Source organism: Euprymna scolopes, chromosome 2 (genome assembly GCF_053919585.1).
Source record: "Euprymna scolopes isolate OS-2025 chromosome 2, ASM5391958v1, whole genome shotgun sequence".
In the NCBI taxonomy this organism is placed as follows: domain Eukaryota; kingdom Metazoa; phylum Mollusca; class Cephalopoda; order Sepiida; family Sepiolidae; genus Euprymna; species Euprymna scolopes.
This window is the reverse complement of record NC_136483.1, coordinates 29,312,829-29,333,632: the sequence shown is the minus strand read 5'-3', so window position 1 is coordinate 29,333,632 and position 20,804 is coordinate 29,312,829. Positions and strand designations below refer to the sequence as shown.

Below are 20,804 nucleotides of genomic sequence, written 5' to 3'. Positions count from 1 at the left end.
AAAGTCCCCGGGGGGTGTCAAATCCTAGTGAAAATGGACAAACGATGCAGTTTTAGACTTTAACATATGTAAATTTGAGTTCTGCACCATGCAAAAAAAATAAAATAAAAATAAATGACTAAGTCCATCATCACCCGCCCCCCCCCATTTAGCCCCAAAGTCCCCAAGGCCTTAACATATTTAAATTTGAGTTCAGCACAATACAAAATTGCTAAATAGACATACACAGAAAAGTTTGGATGAATATAGTAAAATAGTTCCAAAAATGGAGTGTTTTTATTAGCCATAAAAGAGCCCCTGAGGTACACCCAAGATTATATAGAAATCAGTTAGTTACAAAATTATATAGAAATCAGTTAGTTACAAAATTATATAGAAATCAGTTAGTTACAAAATTATATAGAAATCAGTTAATTACAAAATTATATAGAAATCAGTTAGTTACAAAATTATATAGAAATCAGTTAGTTACAAAATTATATAGAAATCAGTTAGTTACAAAATTATATAGAAATCAGTTAGTTACAAAATTATATAGAAATCAGTTAGTTACAAAATTATATAGAAATCAGTTAATTACAAAATTATATAGAAATCAGTTAGTTACAAAATTATATAGAAATCAGTTAGTTACAAAATTATATAGAAATCAGTTAGTTACAAAATTATATAGAAATCAGTTAGTTACACATTCAAATTTCTAACTGGCATTGGCAATATAGCTGCTGTACATGCTTGTTTAGAATTCGGAATTGATTTTGAATCCATTAAATTGATGAATAGAAACTTGTTAACGATTAGAATTAAAGCATTTCGACCAAAATGTAAATTTGTGTTCTTAATAAATAAATTTTATTCATTGTCATGCTCAGGAATTACTCATTATTTAATCCAAAACCGGTTGATAAAATAAACAATCCACATCAATGAATGGATCATCTACAATAGTAATTTTATTTCATCATTAAACAATCAAAAAAGTCTTAATATATTGTAAAAGAGACAGAAATCACAGATAAAAGGAACGTTTACAACAGAAACTGTCCAAAAACAGTTGATATATCATAAGACAGACAGATAGACGATATGAATTAATTTTGTTTTGAAATTAAATAATCTATATGTTGTCAAATAAAAATTATATAAAATAAAATTATAAATTATATAATATATATATATATATATATATATATATATATATATATATATATATATTATATAAATTTTCAGCTACATTTAATAATTGAACTAAAAGTTTTATAAACATACTTGACCTCTCGTGATATATTGGGTCAAGATTTTTTTTATAGATTATCAAATATTCATGTGGTGCTACCAGATCAGGCTGTTTGAAGATATTGGCTTGCTGAGACGAAATGCAGCTAATATTGACACTTTTTTCTACTTCTTTTTGCAAAACTTTATGTTCTGCAAAACCAAAAACAAATGCCCACCCCTTTCCCCCAATTTCCTTCTTCCTATTTCTCCTCTCTCTTTCCATCTCCTCCACTTCTGGACTGGTTTCCTAACTTAAAATCTAGAAAGCGTACATCAAGTCTGTTGCCAAGGTCGCTGGGAAAACGGTAGGATCCTTCTACTGCTCCAGAAGATATTTCATTACTGATGCAATTCTCTATCTATATAAAAGCCAAGTACGTCCAAATATGGAGTACTGCTGCCACATCTGGGCAGGAGCTGCTAAAAACAGCCTATCTTGCCTTGACAGAGTACAAAATAGACTTCGTGGCTTAGTGGGGGATGCCCTTTTCTCTTCCCTGCAACCTTTCTCTCACAAAAGAGACGTTGTGAACCTGTCTTTGTTGTATCTTTATTTCAATGGCAAGTGCTCGTCTGAGCTATAATCTCTGGTCCCCCCTCGCCAATCTTTCACGATAAAAACCCGTCTAGCTGAAACCACTGTCAATAATTTTCTCCACTCTCTATCTGTGCCTAAATCAAAACAGAGATTCCATGAACAAAGCTTCTTTCTTAGAAGCACATGCCTGTGGAACTCTCTTCCGTTTGCCTGTGTCTCACCTGACTACAACTTGGATGTCTTCAAGTCCAACATAAACAAATTCCTGATGAACCGCCCCCTTAAGTAAGACACTTTATCAAATCTCCAATACTAACGATTACTACGATACTATCCCATTGATTACTGTACACGCAATAACCCTTACCCCCGAGTGGCTTCTGAGCCTTGATAAGTGGTGACCACCATGTAAAAAAAAGCATTAATACTGTAACCCTTTTCCCTCTCCCATTGCAAAACTCATTCATGTTCTGCAAGACAGGGAATAAAAACGTTTAAATCCACTATAAAACAACGAAACAAAACACTGAAAACTAGCGATTGGAGATACAAAGAGCTTGAAGAATAAAAACCTTCCATAAAATGACTTGATGCAACGTGAATACTATCTTCAAAATAACTGAATTCGGCATTAAATAACCCGTAAAGAGTTGATATGCCGTAAAACAAAACAACCAAACCAAACCAAACCAAACCAAACCAATCAAATATTCATAAAAACCCATAATTCTAACGTGGATTCTTACTACAAGATTTCTTTTTCCAACATTTCAGTTTCAGAGATTAAAATCTATTTGCAGTGTAGAATAGTCGAGTGTGTATATCGGCGTCTGTTGTCGGGTATATATTGGGGACGGCATATATAACGGGGACGACATTTGTTCAGAGGATGAGACATTTCTTGGAGGCTTCATATTTTTCTTAGAAGACATATGAATGTGAAGAGAGATGTGGTGATAGACAGTTCTTTTAACACAGAGAGGAAATAAATTACTTATGATGGGAACAGACAGTAAACACTTTGAAAAGGTGTTACATGTAAATGTTCTTTTACAAAGACGAATCACAAAACACATTACCTTTCATGTTGAATGATGACAAACGAACACTTTTAAATAACTTGATGATCTTTATTCATACCAGCTGGTGATGATGGTCAAGAATTCAATTGCTTTAAGAATTACATTGTCTTGTCACCCTTTCTTTTGCTTCCGAAAGGGGCTTAGCTAACTCTTCCACTCTCACCGAATCTGACTGATCTCCTGATTTCGAAAATTTAACTGAATATATTGATCTATCTTTCTTTGTGACGTCAGAAACATGATCAACCACGTGAATATTTTCTCACATGGATTCACATACACAAATGTCCACACGTTTCTGCAACACAAAGAAAATTCCTCAATCCATTGTCTGTTATTCCTAACTGACCTATCTTTGTTTTATAATTATTTCTACTATAATGGCAATTCACTAAATTTCTGAAATCGCATCTAAATAGCAATAATTGTTCTTTTCAACTCTTTAATACTGGGTTCGATTCTAGCCTATTCCTTATAATAGATATTTTTAATCCTATTTACGTCTTTCTTTAATTACTGGGGTCTGTCCCCTTCCATATCTAACAACAGGCTACTAAACCTGATTTGCTGTTTCTGTGTGAAATTAGTATTAGACCATCAATTTTTATCGACGACTTCAACAAGATTCTAAGGTAATCTAACATAACCTCAAAATGCGACCTTCAATATCATCATGGACATGGAATTTGTGCTTACATGATGACGGTTTTTCATATGACAAGGACATCTACAATTCGAGTTGATATTTATGCTTCTGTATTGCTCTTGTTCACGGCACCGCTTTCATCTTTGGGGTTATTGTCATTGAGCTAATCTGTCAAAAAGTTGACAAAAATTTGTCTGTTTATCCTTCTGCCAGCATTCATATCTGGTTATTTTAATGTTCACGATGTTGAACGGCTACTCGAATATAAATAAAGGAAACTTTTGTCATGAGATTTCCCTTGTATATCAGTTGAGTCAGATTGTTGACGAATCTACTCATGTACCTAATGCTGACAGACATTTTGGAAGAATTCTTTAACTTTTCCTGACAACTTCTCCTGAGCAGTGAACATTTACAGTTCTATCTCCTCTTAGATCTTTTGATCACTTGAGTGTCTCAATTAAGATCAAATCTAAGTTCAAGACTTTTTTTTCCATTGTAAAGTGTATTAATGGTAGGGGTAGCTTAAGATTTTTCATCTCTGAAATTCCTCTGGATTCTGTTTTCAAAAATAATGTGATTTGTGTCAGCACACACACACACGTATCCAATTGGTTAATTATTGGTATTGAGTTTTATGCGTACATCAAGTCTGTTGCTAAGGTCGCTGGAAAGATGGTGGGATCCTTCTACCGCTCCAGAAGATATCTCACTACTGATGCAATTCTCTATCTATATAAAAGCCAAGTACGTCCAAGGATGGAATACTGCTGCCATATCTGGGCAGGAGCTGCTAAAAACAGCCTATCCTGCCTTGACAGAGTACAAAATAGACTTTGTGGCTTAGTAGGAGATGCCCTTTTCTCTACCCTGCAACTTCTCTCTCACAGAAGAGACGTTGCGAGCCTATCCTTGTTTTATCGTTATTTCCATGGCAGATGCTCGTCCGAACTCCAATCTCTGGTCCCCCCTCACCAATCTTTCACGAAAAACACCCGTCTAGCCGAATCCACTGTGAAAAATTTCCCCCACTCTTTATCTGTGCCTAAATCAAAACGTGGATTCCATGAACAAAGCTTCTTTCTTAGAACTGCACGCCTGTGGAACTCTGTTCCGTCTGCCTGCTTCCCACCTGACTACAACTTGGATGTCTTCAAGTCCAACGTTAACAAATTCCTGATGAACCGCCCCCTTAAGTAAACACTTTATCAAATCTCCACACTAACATAATTTACTTGCAATAACCCTTATCCCTGAGTGGCTTCCGGGCCTTGATAAGTGGTGACCACTGCATAAAAAAAACCTTCTAAAAAATTCCAACGAAGACTAAATAGCTAGCCATTGTTCATTCCTGAATGTGCTGCTGCCATTACTACCCCCCCCCCCCCACACACAATTACTATAAACGAAATAGATGCTTTGAAATCAGATCCGCAGTTCTGCAGAATAAGTGACGTAGGACTTTTAATAATTATTAACAGACATGAAGTGATTTCTTCAGCCAAACTTTTGCCAGGATTTTGCCTCAAATTACATCCTTTGTAGTCAATGCCATCTACTTCCAGATTTTTCCTCTGTAACTGAAAATACTTTAAGTAATGGACATGTATCGGTCTGGAATGTTGCCAGACGTCTTAGAAACCTTTCTTCTAGCAAACAATTACCTGGCTGACATAGCGCTGACAACATTTTTGTAATTGTGTTTAAGAATCTACTACTGGAAGTTGCTCTAATTTAAAAAAAAAATATGCAATCGTTATTTAAAAGAGAAATGTTTTTCATCTCCTTGAAAAACTTCGTTTTTCTAGTACTTAAAAATACTTATCAGTCTTTTGAATCTCAATACAGGCCGATAAGTCTCCTGTGAACCGTAAGTTAACTGAATTTGTGATGACTCAATTAGTAAACGCATTTATATGCAGCTACAAAGTTTAGACGGTGACAAGCAAAAAGAGTAAGATGATAACATCAACGTTTTAGTAGTATACACGTTCTGTTTTTAAGTAATTGATTAAAACCAATATTATTATTAACATTCACTGTCTCTGCTTAAATCAAAATATACACTATCATGAGTATTCTCATGACAGTTTGTCTGAGCTTTACTACTTCCATGCTAGTTCATGATAAACTGAAAGCAGGTGTTTTGTTTGTGGCACTATCGTTAGATGAGTGACATACAGGGTCAACAGGCTCCCTTCATCCGGTTTTGATTTTCCTACATATTTCCCAAATGTATTGCCTTCATCACAGCTGGGGAACTCCATCTTCCAAAATATTAAAGAGAGGCCAACAGGGGCTACATTTTGCACAAGAGTGACCTGGAACTGTGCATTTCTCTCCCTGATGTATTATGCATACCTGCTTACCTGAATGCATACATCACCTAGTATTCCCAAATGGTAACTCATTTACCACTGGCCAGGTTCAACATCACTTAACTTTTGTGATCTAACTAGAACTGATGTCTCAACTTGATTATGTTGTATATAACAATATTTCTATGCATATGTAAATGACATTCATTTTGATATCTCTACACAAAATGGTTAGCTATCAGTTCTCTGGGATGACAAACAAAACAAAAATTGTATGCCATACAAAATTGCCATGAAGAGTATTTCCCTATAATCAAGCATTTTCACTCCAGACACTTCTAGCATCCTTTCCTGGACAAAAAGTTGCACACAACATCATCTTAATATAAGGTTAACCCATTACCTTCCAACTGTTGTCACATTTGGGCTGGTACATCTGCTACTAGTCTCTCACTCCTGGACAGGGTCCAAAAGAGAGTCGCCAACCTAATAGGTCCCAAACTGTCATCTAAACTTCAGCTCCTGTCCCATCGACGAAATGTTGCATCCTTCTGCTTGTTTTACAAGTATTTTAATCGTGGATGAACTACAAGCCCTTGTACCCCCTCGACGAAAATACCCCCGACAAGCAGCGAAGTCCCACCCCTACACAGTCAAGATCCCTAGATGTAAGAAAGCCTTTTACTCTAATAGTTTCTTCTCCAGAACTGCAAGACTTTGGAATTCTCTTCCGGTTTCCTTCTTTCTGAACTCTACTGACATGCAGAAGTTAAAGTGTAATGTGAACAGATATCTTGCTGCTAAACTCCCTACATAGTACCCTTGCAACCTAGGTCCCTGATAGTAGCCTCTACTTTAAAGTGGCAACATGCCTTGTTTGGGGTGAAAATGTAATTAAAAAAAACCCTAAAAGGTGCAATAATTAAAAAGTGACCCCAAGATTCATCGTTAAGTTAGAGATATTTTAAAATAGTTATGGAGCATACAGATGATCATTAGGATTGTTGCAAATATCTATATGTGGATATTTTCTATACGTCTTTTTAAACGAGAGAGAAAAACAACTGGCATTTCGTTTTTTGTTCTTCTGGAAGAAGAGAAAGTGGCAATGGGTGTCCTATTTAATGAAGATAATGTTATGATAAAAGTTGATTGGGGGATTACGAGAACGAGGAGAGAATCTAAAAATTTCGTTTTGATAAGCTAACAAGGCAGATAAAATTTTAGATAGCAGAGTTAAAACAGTAGAGATAAAAAGGGGGGGATAAGAGAAGAAAGGTCAAGACATACTCGAGAGACGAAGTAGAACTACTAATCCTTGCGAATTGGCATACTCCTATTGATTGTATTATATTTTTTTCTTTCAGACGACACGTACTAAAGAAATATACTTTCAAATGTTCTTCCTTTTTTATTGTTGAGTTTTGTACTTATATACTCACCGTCTATCTATCTACATGGTTGGGATCCTTGCCCGAATCCAATACGATTCTCTCCAGATATTCCTGTCCTTCATCAGTTGCTTCAATCTTCAGAATCACAGTTGGCGTCATGTGCAATTTGCTGGATGTATGTGAATCTAGGTCAATCTACGCTCACGCGCCCAACACTATGGAGTCTTCAGCAATATATTTCTCACCAGCTCTTGCTTGCTCCTCTGGCAGTGACCAGCAAATCGTAGACGTCACTCCCTGATGGTAATAGATATGTTAGGCAGGTTATCATAAAGTTGCTGCTTTATGGGATGATCTTGATAAGATATATTTAACAGCATTTGTAGCATATGGGTGTATGTGCCGTTTAGCTTTCTTTCCAATCTTTTGATGATCATCCAAGTTGTAGCATCGTAAACAAGGATAGACTCCACCACTGCTCTGAATAACTGCCTTTTCAGTTTGTCAGTTAGCCTTGAGGTCCATACTGACCGCAGCTCATCCAATGCAGTCCATGCTTTTGAGATGCGAATTTTGATATTTTTCTTCATCGTACCTGTGTTGTTGCCCATTTATTCACCACGGTCTTGAATTTCTCATCTCTCTCTCTCGACTGGATTTTGAAAGTTGTTTATGTGCTAACATGAATAGTATCGAATCAAAGTTAAAATTCTGGTATTGTGACAATCTTAGTATGAGGTTCATTTTGGAAAAGGAAAGTTAAAATCCCAGAAATTCGTATAAAGTAATTGCTGCAGACTGTTGTAAATAGTTAAATTAATAGAAATATTTATCCCATCTGGGACTATGTGTTCATCTATACAATAAAACAATTTAAAAAAATTGAATCTAAGATGGCAACTAATACCGGGTTCGTACGAGAGAATTGAGGAAAAAAACTACAAGAATAATCATGAGGGAATATCCAACATTAGGATTTTTCCACTTAAAAGCATCATAGACTAATTCCAATATTGAATTTACTTTTAAGCTTTGCAAAGAGAGGGCATAAATATAAAATTGGCAGGAAAGACACACTGGTTCTCATTATATCGCTAAAGTTAAGCAACGTTGAGCCTGGTAAGTAACAGATGGGTGAATATTTGGGAATGCCAGGCGCTATATGTAAGAGGATACAACTGGGGACTTTGAAATTTAATATTCCCTTGACACTTTCTCCTTTGGAGGAAACTGGTTTAACCCGACTAGAGTGAATGTCACTTGAATATGCATACAGGAAAAGGGGGCACCCATAAATATAAATTTATAATCTTCATAAATAAGGGATTGTAGAGTTTATGCATTTTTTTCTTTAGTCGCTAGAGTTTTTAATAATAATATCCTGCTATGCGATTTAAAATATAGATTATAAGTTGCTGACTTTTACACATCCAGTATCCTCTTCGGTTCTACTCAATTTTGTTTGAAGTACTCTTTAATCTTCCGAGAGTTGTGGAGTGATTAGAGCGGTTGATTACATATTGAAATAGCCTAAGGATATTTTACTTTTTAGATCCGGTACTAACTGATCCTGACTACCTACTTTCACAGGCAACTCAGAATGAGGTTGCCTGCACTGGAGGATTTCCAACTTTGTTTTCACATAAGAGTCTTAGACATTTCTGTAAAATATTATATGAAAACAACAAAGTTCTTATGACAATATTTGTGTGTTGATTTCTATTGTATTTACATGTTTCCAACTATTGTTCCCATCTTGGTTATTGTTCATAATGCTTCATCCATTGCCCTTGCCAGCCATCTATGGCTAAACTATATTTATATACCAGTTTTTATCAGATCACCAAAGTTAAGCAAGATTGAGCCTGGTAAATATTAGATGGGTAAGTATTTTGGAATACTATTTGCTGTAAGCAAACATTATACCCCCGTGTATATAGAATTTGTTGAGAGTATAATCGACAACAGATTAGCGCTATTTTTCTGAGTTTTGAGATGAAGATTAATATTTCGAATTATTTGGATTCTTCAGACTACTGTTTTCATCTTGAGTGTTATTTTCACAACGTTCTGGCCGATATAACTTCCAACCTTCTTCCGGTATGTTTTGCCGAACTCTAGAATCTTTTTGTCAAACTTGGAAATCTGCACAGAATATCTGTAATAATCGATAGCATGTAAAGTACTTGGTAAAATAATTACATAAGTGACACTCTTCAGGACGTTGAATGTTCAATACTCAGTAATGGCGATATTCAGAATACAGTTGCAGATTTTTTGATTACAAGAAGAAGCATGGATGTTATGTCAGCTGAAAATATTGCAAAAATAACACTCAAGATGAAAACAGTAGTTCTAACCCAATCCAAATAATTTAGATTAGCGTCATAGAGATGGTTTAGATATTATGAGAACCGACAAGAAACTTATTATCTGTCAGATTTGGTAGTTTAATTATATAATAAAATTGTACATTTCTCCATCTCTTCTGAATACTATCCCAGTCTAGTGACACTAAATAAACTGTGATAATGATCTCCATTTATCTTAATGTCATATCAGTTCTTTTCAATTTCATTTCTTCCTTGTAGCACTACTTTACTCATTCTTACTGATTTGATATTATTAGAATAATCTATTGTTCAGAAGAGATAGTGAAAAATTATTTATTTGGTTCAGGTGTGTATTTTATCGAATGCGGTAAACTTTCTGTCGAACTCGGGAATCTGCATGGTATTTTTGCAAGGGCCTGTGGCAAAACGGGTAAAGTACTTGGCACAAATTCAGTACCAAGTGACACTTGACACGTTTTTGGAGGTTGAAGGCTCAGGTGATATCCAGAATACAATTGCGAATTATTTAGGACTTCTACCCAATCATGGCTGACAGAATGAGAACATTCTACCACTATGGATCAAACAAAGAGCTCTGTTCGAAATTTTGTTCAGACTCTCGAGTTTGATGAAAATATTCCCGAGTTCAACAAAATAGACTTGAAAAAGATCGAAAGCTACGTCAGCTGAATTGTTGTGGAAATAACATTCAAGATGTGAATAGTCATCCATATACTCCAAATAATACATATTAGAATCCTAACATGGAGACGGCATAATCACGTTGACACACCGGTTCCAGTCGGATCGCCGAAGTTAAGCAAAGTTGAACTTGGTCACTACTAAATGGGTGACCATTTGGAACTTCCAGGTGCTGTATGTGCTCTCCACTGATCTCGGCATTGTTTCCAGTCGTCCTGGACTTCTCCTTGCCACTGGACTCAAACAGTGCCGATTCAGGAGCAGTTTGGTTGGGGATTGTGCTACCCTTTCCTCATAATTATACGTGCAGCTATCCCTACAGGGGTATCCTTTGTCTTTTGAGACTGAACAGCGGCATCCATCATGGAGATGGTTTGGATATTATTCAAACCAACAAGAAACTATTATTTGTCAGACTTGGTAGTTTGAATAATAACCTTGTACATTTCTTCATCTCTTCTGATCATCATCCCAGTCTAGTGACACCAAACAAACTGTGATAATGGCCTCCATTCATCTTGATTTCATACCAGCCTTTTTCAATTTTATTTCTTACTTGTAGCACTATCTTACTCATTCTTATTGATTTACTCGTAATATTAGGATAATCTATTGTTTAGAAGAGATGGTGAAAGATGATTGATTGGGTTTATCCGTCATTAGAAAAATCTAATTTTCATTAAAACGAACACCCAAGATAGTTCAAATATCCACTAATAAAACGAAAAACATTTTAAAGCACACATTTTCAAAATTTTCAGATAATGAGAGAAAAAATATCATTTAAAAAAAAAAAATCATAATAATGCAATAATCTGGTAGATCTTTTCATTTTCTTTTCACAGAATAAACCGTGGAGATTTAATGATTTCACATCTTTAGATAAAAATTAATTATATTTCTTCATAAGTTTCGAGTAAATTGAAAAATAAGACTCCCGTTCTTTTAATTAGAAATTTTTTTTTTTTTAGATAATTTGTTTTCTTTCTTTTTCGATTTTTAAAGCGAATTCTGTATGAAATTGAATAAATTTCAATAATTATTTGCTGTCAGATAAAATTGAGAATTTTTGGTCGATTTTAGTTTTACGTAATTGTGGTTAAATTAGTCAAGTCTCAATTGTTAGATTTGACACACTGCTGCCAAAATTCCTTAGTGCCAAAAACTCAACTCTCTGCTAATACTCTCTCACCTTCAAAAGCACTTCTGCTGATCGAACGCACTTCTTCAAAATCCAACTCCAAAATGAACACCCTTTCTGAAAAATCAGGGCTCTTTTATCTCTAACCAGGAGCATCTCATTTGCATATCAGGTGGTAACATTGCAGGCATATAAAGAGATAAGGCGGTCATTTTTGGTCCAGCCAGATTTGTACAAGTTGCACAAGACAGGTTTGTAACAACCTTTTAAACATTTCAGTCCACAGTAATGAACACATTCATTTGCAACGTTTACAAAATTAAACTTTTCTAGAAATCATTGTCATTCAAGATTATTTCAACTCTTTATATATTTGTCACATCTATATATCAAGTTGCCAAAAGCTACCATGCATCTTTTATGACGTCATCCATTTTCAAATAATTTTATATTTTTTCTTGATAATACTTATTCGTTTCTTTATTCAATCTTCCTCATTCTCTCTCTCTCTCACTAAACCTCTGTTTATTCCTTAATTATCTATTAACCTTTTAATTAGTCACTCGCCTTCTCCTTCTATTTCTCTCTCATCAGTAGCCCTTTATTGACGTCATTTGCCTTTTGTGGCGTCATCAAATATGCTCGGTGACAACCCACTAACATGCTAGATTACAAACATGCAAGAGCCACAAGATTTTAGAGTAGTATACGGATAATGCCAGAGTTACAAAGAGTGAACGCCTGCATTCAGTTGTATTTCAGCATTAAAGTAGATAATGTTTTTCACAGTAATTACTGCAAGGAAATTCTGATGTTAGCAGATAGAAAAAAGAAGAAGAGAAAGAGAGAGAGAGAGAGATCGAGAGAGGGAGAGAGGGATAAGGGGATGAGGAGATAAACAAGGGTGAAAGAGAGAAAAAAGAAGACTAGAAAAGAAGATAAGAATGATAGAGATGAAGGAGAAGGTGAAAAGAAGAAAGATGATAAAGAGAAGAGAGAAGAATGGTTACGTGGAGAGAGAGGAGTGTTAAGGGGAAAGAGATGGATGAAGAGGATAGAGATGAAGAGAAAGAGAGATGGTCAAGTGAAGAAAGAGAGAGATGGTCAAGTGAAGAAAGAGAGAGATGGTCAAGTGAAGAAAGAGAGATGGTCAAGTGAAGAGAGAATGAATGACGTTAAGAAGAGAGAGAGTGGGTGAGGTTAAGAAGAGAGAGAGTGGGGGGTTAAGAAGAGAGAGAGAGAGTGGGGGAGGTTAAGAAGAGAGAGAGAGTGGGGGAGGTTAAGAAGAGAGAGAGAGAGTGGGGGAGGTTAAGAAGAGAGAGAGAGTGGGGGAGGTTAAGAAGAGAGAGAGAGAGTGGGGGAGGTTAAGAAGAGAGAAAGAGTGGGGGAGGTTAAGAGGAGAGAGAGAAGAGGAAAGTAAGTAGGGGGTTAAGAGAAGAGAGAGTAGGGGATTAAACGAAGCAGTAGTGGGGTTAAAAGGAGATAGTGAGTTAAGAGAAGAAGGAGGGAGTAAAGAATAGAGAAAAACAACGCTAAGAGGACAGAGGAGCAAACATGAGTAAAAGAGAGGGTTGAGAGGAAAGAGAGGAGGTAAAGTAAGAAAGAGGGACAGTTAAGTAAAAAGATAGAAGGTGAAGTAGAAAGTGAAGAGATAGAGAGAGATAGGGTGAAGCAGAGAGAGAGAAGGTAAAGCAGAGAGAGAAAGAAGGTGAAGCAGAGAGAGAGAGAGAGGGTGAAGCAGAGAGAGAGAGAAGGGTGAAGCAGAGAGAGAAGGTGAAGCAGAGAGAGAGAGAGAAGGGTGAAGCAGAGAGAGAGAGAGAGAGAGAGAGAGAGAGGGTGAAGCAGAGAGAGAGAGAAGGGTGAAGCAGAGAGAGAGAGAGAAGGTGAAGCAGAGAGAGAGAGAGAAGGTGAAGCTGAGAGAGAGAAGGCGAAGCAGAGAGAGAGAAGGCGAAGCAGAGAGAGAGAGAGAGAGAGAGAAAGAGAAGGTGAAGCAGAGAGAGAGAGAGAGAGAGAGAGAGAGAGAGAAAAGTATTACGTAGAGAAAGAGAGGAAAGGAAAGAAGATGAATTTGAGAGCGAGAGAGAGAGAAAGAGAGGAGCAAAAAAACGAAAGAAAACGTGTTTAAGAAAAAAAGAAATTAATAAATAAAAACAAAAAAACTGGAAAATAGCAATGAGAAATCTAAAAGGGGTATTTTTACAATGTAAATAGTTGATTGAACGTTTCTCCCTTTTAGCTCCAATCACTCCCACCCGTCATCGCCACGATCAGCAAGAAGCCTTAAAAAACACTTTTGTCGCTTTAGTTAGAAAAGACGTTTTCCATTGTTTCATTTTATAGAAAGTCCCACTCGTTTTCCACTTAAAATTGTATGTAATGATTCCCTCCTCTATTTTTTCTTGTAAAATTGTCGTTCGTAAAAAAAAAAAAGAAAAAAAAAAAAGAAAAAGTGCAATGTTCGTTGTGTGTCTATTCACGATAACTGCTTGATTTGCCTCTCTTTTTTTTTTAGGACCTATTTTTGTTGCTGCAGTAAAATTCCTCAAGGACTTGATATTTTTAACAGATTTCTTCAGTTCACTCCAATCAATTTTACATTTGTATTCAGTGTTTATGTTCGCAATCAGGTTTGGCAAACATATGGCCGCAGCATACTGAAATGGCAATGTGTATTTGTACAAAGTGTGACCATATGAATGGGCGTTAACAAAAGGGCGTGCATTTATGTGTGTATGTTCATCAAAAGCGAGTGTGCTTATGTGCACATAAAAGTATGTACATGTGTGTATGTGCATGTACAAAATGGTTGAGTGTGTATGTGTACGTGTGTGCACAAAAGTATACATATGTGTTTGTGGTCTGAATATGTGCACAAAAGGAAATGCGTGTGTGTGCACAAAAGGATGTATGTGCGTGTGTGTGTGTGTTCACATAGAAAAGGTGTCTCTATATGTGTACATAAAAGTGTGTGAATGTATGTGTGCATGCAAAAAAGGATATGCGTGTGCATGCACAAAAAAGGGTGGATGTGTGTGTATGCATATGCACACACAAAGGAAATGTGCATGTATGTTTTATGGTTATTTAATGCCGAATCCAGTTATTTTGAAGAAAAGTTTTTTAATAGAATATATATATATATATTTTCAAGTCGGTTTCTATTCAACCCATAGTTGTGACAGAGCGGACCTGGGAGCAATGGCAATTAAAGGGTGGCTCCACACTCCCCAAAGCCCGCAAGCTGGGGCCTCACCACTGGATATAGTTTAAGGTCATATCCAGGACCTTTTAATTTGTAATCATTACAATTTACTTGATGAGGTTGAACGCATGCCCTTCATTACACCTAATACTAACCCTAAGTCTGTAGTGCTGTTGAAAATGCTAAGAGACTAAATTCGGCGTTTCCTTGTTATAAATGTGGCGGTTAAGAATCTAAATATGCGTAGTGATTATCAAATATTTGTGTTATCAAAAATAAATTAAAATATTTCCTAATTTTGATTGAACGATCCCTATTTTTAAGGTGACGTAAATCTCATCATTTTGTCTCAGAATTCAAATTTAAGTTTTGTTATTCATTGTCAAACGATGAGAATATTGATTGAATAGTATTTAAAACAGAATATAACTAGTGTTAGTGAAATGTAGTTGTTAAAAGTTTATAAATTACTACAAATAATCTTTGAAATGAAACCGGCATGACAAGTCTGAGGAATTGAATTCTATTTGTCAAAAAATAAAACAAGCATGCTCAGTTGTGGAAGGTGGTAGAAATGCACACAGAAGAGGATACAGTAGTTTAACACCTATCAAAATTCATCTTGAATTGCTGCGGTGTTAGTACATTTATTACCTCTCTTGGAAGTCTAATCCAACGTCCAGCGATTCTGATTGAGAAATCGTCCCTCCTCTGATTAAATCAAAATCAGCAGTGAACTAGTTTATTGTAGTGTCTACATGGACCTCTTTCTGGTTCAGCAGTGAATAATAGCTCCTGATATATATTGCAATGGCCATTGAGGAGATTGTAGATTAAAATGAGATCACCGCATAATCGTTGAGACTCAAGGAAAAAGGTTAAGTTTCTTAAGTCGGCTTTCACAATTCGAGTAGTCAGTCTTTCATTTTCCGGATGCTGAATATCGCATATTAGATATGGAGCAGACGTCTAGCTACCAGGGCACAGTGTTTTTTTTTTTTGCCGCAGAGAATCTACTGTAATATTGCAGCATTTATCGACATTGATGCAAAAGTCCTGTTCAAGGTATCATTACCAGGAATCTTGAAAAGTAGATTTCAGTTTGTAAATTTCGCTTCTATGAGCTATTAATTTGACATGTTTAAATAAAATCATATTTCCATTAATGACTTCCGGTATATCATTGATATAAAGTAGAAAGAAAATAGGACCCGACATGGAGTCTTGAAGCTTGAAGAACACCACTGCATATCCATCTCAGATGGCAAACTGTCATGTTTTTTTTTTAACATAGGCATCACCACTTATCAAGGCCCAGAGGCCACTCGAGGATAAGGATTAAAGTGTGTGCAGTAGTGAATTGGACAATATAGCCATCGTTAGTAATGGGAATTTGGTAAAATTGTTAACTTAAGTGGAACGGTTTATCAAGAACTTGTTTACGTTGGACTTGAAGACAACCATATTGTAGTCAGTTGGAAAACAGACAAACGGAAGACAGTTCCACAGGCGTACAGTTCTAAGAAAGAAACTTTGTTCATTGAAGCTACGGATAATGGAATTCATTTAACTGAACTTTATACAGAGGTTCACCAAGAAAGGATCTTATATACTTTATAACTTATTCACGAAAAGAGAACTTGAATGCCTACTAGACTCTGTCCTCAAGTACCTAAAGGTATCTCTGTACAGAGGTTTGCCAGGACAATCTGGGATGAGGTTACCTTTCCCTACAAGTAAACCTTGACTAAATGCTCAAAATCACATAGCATTTATGGCCCAAATAAGATCTCGGTATGACTAATCCACAGTGGCTTTTACAAGGAATGGTGCACCTTTTTCAAGTGATGTTACCTCAAGTAACAGCACAAAGCTAGACACTCCACCAGACTAGATGAATTCTTTTTGTGCAATCCAGTAAAACCGAGAGATCACAAGAAATATATACTTTAACATATTTAAACGGTCAATTGGGCGAGAAAAATTATGTTCTCAACTTCTTTCCTAAATTAGTGTTTTAGAGGTAAAGGAGAACTTTACTGGAATATTCGAATATCTATGTATCTCATATAGAGATGAGGTGTAAGCCTCAGGGAACCCTTTGATTTTTGAGAACTTCGACTGGAGTAAAATGAAAAAAAAAAGAAAAAGGCTATCTGTGTTGAGTTTATATAAAAGTAAGATGTGATTGACAGAATTAAAAGCTTTGTCAAAGTTAAAAAAAAAACAATGTCAGCAGTATTGTCCATTATATTTGTAACCCATTCTACTGCCGCGAGTACATTTTTGCAACATGAATGCTTTGGAATTAAATCATGTTGAGATGGAGTGAGTATTGTTACGATGTATCCCAGCCTTACTGGGGACGGTAGAGATGGGCGACGTAACGAAATATATAAAAATATAGTTTCCCAGGTTTCTTGATAATGCGTTGTTATGGGAATGGGATAACCGTCTCGAAGACAGTAATAAAATGAAATATACTGGACAACGAAATCACATGAGAAATAACGAGGACAAGTATCGTCGAAAAATTAACAATTTTTTTATTTATATAAAAAAATAAATAAAATTCAATTCAAGAAAAGAAAATTAAATATGTCTAACTAAATGAAATGATTTAATGATTCAAATTCTACCGAGAGAAAAATATATCATCAACAGTCAATGTTCACAATAAAAGCAAGAAATCGTCTTCTCAATTAGATACAGGTTCTAGGATAAGAGAGATGTAAGAGAGATTAACGTTTTGGTTGAAAAACTCACTGAATGTCCTTTGAAATGTGTTCTTTCTTTCGTCTCTTATATATATATATATATATATATATACATACATATATATATATATATATATATATATATATATATATATATATATCCTGTACATTGTTTATATTTGATTATGCACGTGCAGGTTAGTTTTCATATTTCTGTCTTTCGGATTGTTTATGTTTCATTACGCGCGTGCGTGTTAATTGCTCCAAGTATTTATTTCCGAAGCTCATTGAAGCCCTTGATTTATAGCAAAAATTTCACTGCTTCTTTGACCCTTCTTTTGCCGGGTTCATTCTTTTCTTCAGCCAATATTCTAACCTTGATCGCTGATCAAAACAGATTTTTACCGTCGCCGCCAACATCGGCTTGTGTCGTTGATATTTACCTCCGCGACGCTGCTACCACGATGCCATCGCCCTTCGCCGGCTTCGCCACCCCGACCTTTGCTGACTTACGTCTTGTCGCTTTGAAGCACGAAGCTCTACTGACTGTTGACAACTTTTTCCAGTCCCCTTTCTCTTTCTATATACAGTTTATCTCTCTCTCTCTCTCTCTCTCTCTCTCTCTCTATACGGTTTATTTCTCTCTATCTTTTCTCTCTCCTCTCTTTCTCGTCTATGAGCTTTCTTTTCTCTTTCCTCTTCCACCCTTCGCCCACAGTATCTCTATCTATTCCTTCTCCTCTTGCTCACAGGCCTCCCTCTCCTCCTTCCTTTTCTGTTTTGTTTACAAAATGTGAACGAGCAGACGAGAATGCATCTTTTGGCGCAAAGATGATACAGTAAATAAAATATACTGAAAATATATCTCCTCTCGGCTAAAAATCAATAAAATCATTAATTATACATTTTAATGAATGTATCACAGTATGTAGTTGATGCAAGATAAACCATGATTGCTTGATTAAGTAGAACTTTCATGGATTTTGAGATGATAGAGGTAAAGTCTTCTTTGTCACATTTTTTTTAAAGACAGCGCAGATTGTGGCTACCTGCTAATCATCAAGAAAAACTCCAGTAGTCAGTGCAAAAAACGCGACAGCTTATGAATCGTCTCAAAGGCAAACTGCTTCTCAAAATTGTATCTACCTATGATCACATTATCTTTTTTTTGTAGACCTCCAAATGCTATATATTAGGATCCTACGCCAGTAAGTAGGTATTATGTTTGCTAGTATAAATTTCGAGAGGGTTACATGAAGTACGTATCAGAACAATCTGGCATAAATGGAGATAGAACCAGTGCAGCTAGCATGATTGTAGCGAAAGTTCAAAAGGTCAGCTCTCTGGACAAAACGCACTAGAAAGTCAAGTGTTGGATGATATATACGTAATTATATCACGTGTTTGGGAGAGGGGGCAGATTAGTTTCAGAACAGTTCGAGTTTTGTTGTTCAACAGACAAGACGTGCTCGACAATGAATAAATCTAAGTGAATATTTCCTTGAGACTGCCCGTCTGTCCGTTTACCATTTAAAACTAAGTAAGAACATTGAGAAGTAACTTACGTGGTTTCTCCCCCAATAAAAGATTTGAATGCTAACGAGCTTTCATTGTGTTTCTATACACGAGTTTTATTCGCCTAAGTTAAACAGCTGATCAGCAGCCACTAGACGACGCAACCACATAGAAAACGACTCACATGAGTGCACAACGATCAAAGAATAAGAACCAGCGACCGCATGTCCAAAAGACTTCTTATTTGACAAGTAGGGAACCCGGCGTTTCTCGGCCGTAAAATATGCTTAAAAATGGAAATAGAATGACCTGCAGCTGGTATGATGATAATGATGATGATAATGATGATGATAATAATGATGATGATAATGAAGGTTGACATACTTTAAAACAAAACCCCACCAATAGCCCTAACACAACTTGAACATGGTACGCTAAGCAAACAATACTAATTATATTAGTCAATCTTCTGCCTATTTTTACAGGAGCGAGTAAAGTGAAAACACTTAATGGTTTTTGCTTAATGTAGATGCGGAATTTAATGTTCTTTATCAAATTTTCGCTTTTGAAATCCTATTAACATGTTTTTTTTATCGCCAGAGGATGACACTGAAAAACGTCAGATCATATTAACACTTTATTATTAACTTTGGACGCAACAGAACGAACGCCATTAATTCTAATGTCCTCCCCCGCCATCCTAATCATTATCAGCTTCGATCTAACGTCCATTTTACATGCTGACGTGCAATGAACAGCTTTTAGAAATTAACTTTCAAACTAACGTATCTCTGGCTAAGTTTTTATTTATCTTTCATGTTTATTCTTATCGCTTTCGCCCATGTTTTCCTTGGCCTCATCCTATTAACTAAAATGCTTCAACTATTCTGCATATACTAACCCGATAACCTCCAACCCTTCTTTCAATGTGGCCATACCATTAAAGTCTCCTGTTCTGCACACATTTTCCTATACTGTTTAGATTTAATCTTTCTTTGTAGTCATCAAATCTAAGCCTATCTTTAAGACTCATATTACACCTCCATTGTATAATTCTCACATTATTTTTCTCCCTGCAATGACTGTGCTCAACACTCCGTGGCCAGATTTCACCTTCATACATGATTACTGTGTACACGTCCCTTTATCAATGGTAATTCCCAGTTGGTTAGTTTCTTTAAACTTATTATGTCCACCCTTAACTCTTATCACCACAGTAGCACCTGCTTCACATTGTGCTCTAATGATATCAGCAATGTAACAAAACTTCTCAATACCCTCAATAGCTTCGCCATTTATATATACTTTCTTCAGTTTCTGTTATCTTCTATTAATTATCTTCTCTTTGTAATGTTATATTGTAATACAGATGAACTTTCTGAAAGATACGGAAGGCTCCGAATGGTTGAGCATAACTAAACGTCGGGATAGGCTCCATTGTCACCAATATTATGACAGCGCCCCATTTATAATTAGAATTAGTTGCCAGGGAATGTGAAGCATTTTTAACCTTGGTAGGTAATCACTTAAAGATAGTACCAGGTAGGACATCCAGTCTATAAAAATATTGCCTCAATTAAGGAAATTACTTTCAAAGAAAATTGGTCGTATTTCAGGCTAATTTATTGAAATGTTAGAAACTTGTGTGAAAGTCTTGTGGGATTGATGAGCGTCTTGAGAAGACCAAGGGAAGCAGAGGAAGAATTTCGAAGGTTAGATTTGAGAGAAAAGAAAGGTATAAATAATGTTTTGGCCAGAGATAAGTAAGTTTGGAATTCAATTTCCAAAAGGCATCCAACGCATGTCAGCATGCACAAGGGGCGTTCCAAAATTAATGCTCCCTATTTTTTTATTTCGCCCAAATAAATCAATGGGGATTGCAAATTGCATTGTTAGGATGACTGAACTTATGCATGAAAGTTTTATCTCTGTTGCAGA

At 35.9% G+C, this 20,804-nt stretch overlaps 1 protein-coding gene across 4 annotated transcripts in view; it reads right to left on the bottom strand.

The window, feature by feature from the left end:
• The window catches only part of LOC145290325 (uncharacterized), a 266,500-nt gene that overhangs the window by 178,422 nt on the left and 67,274 nt on the right, over window positions 1-20,804 (bottom strand). The window contains exon 1 of one of the 4 annotated variants that reach the window (XM_080136479.1): window positions 2,896-3,080. The exons of the other annotated variants lie outside the window; for them this stretch is intronic. The gene's annotated coding sequence lies outside the window, so the exon portion shown is untranslated. Of the gene's footprint in view, window positions 1-2,895; window positions 3,081-20,804 lie in introns of those variants that run through there. 4 annotated transcript variants of the gene reach the window in all.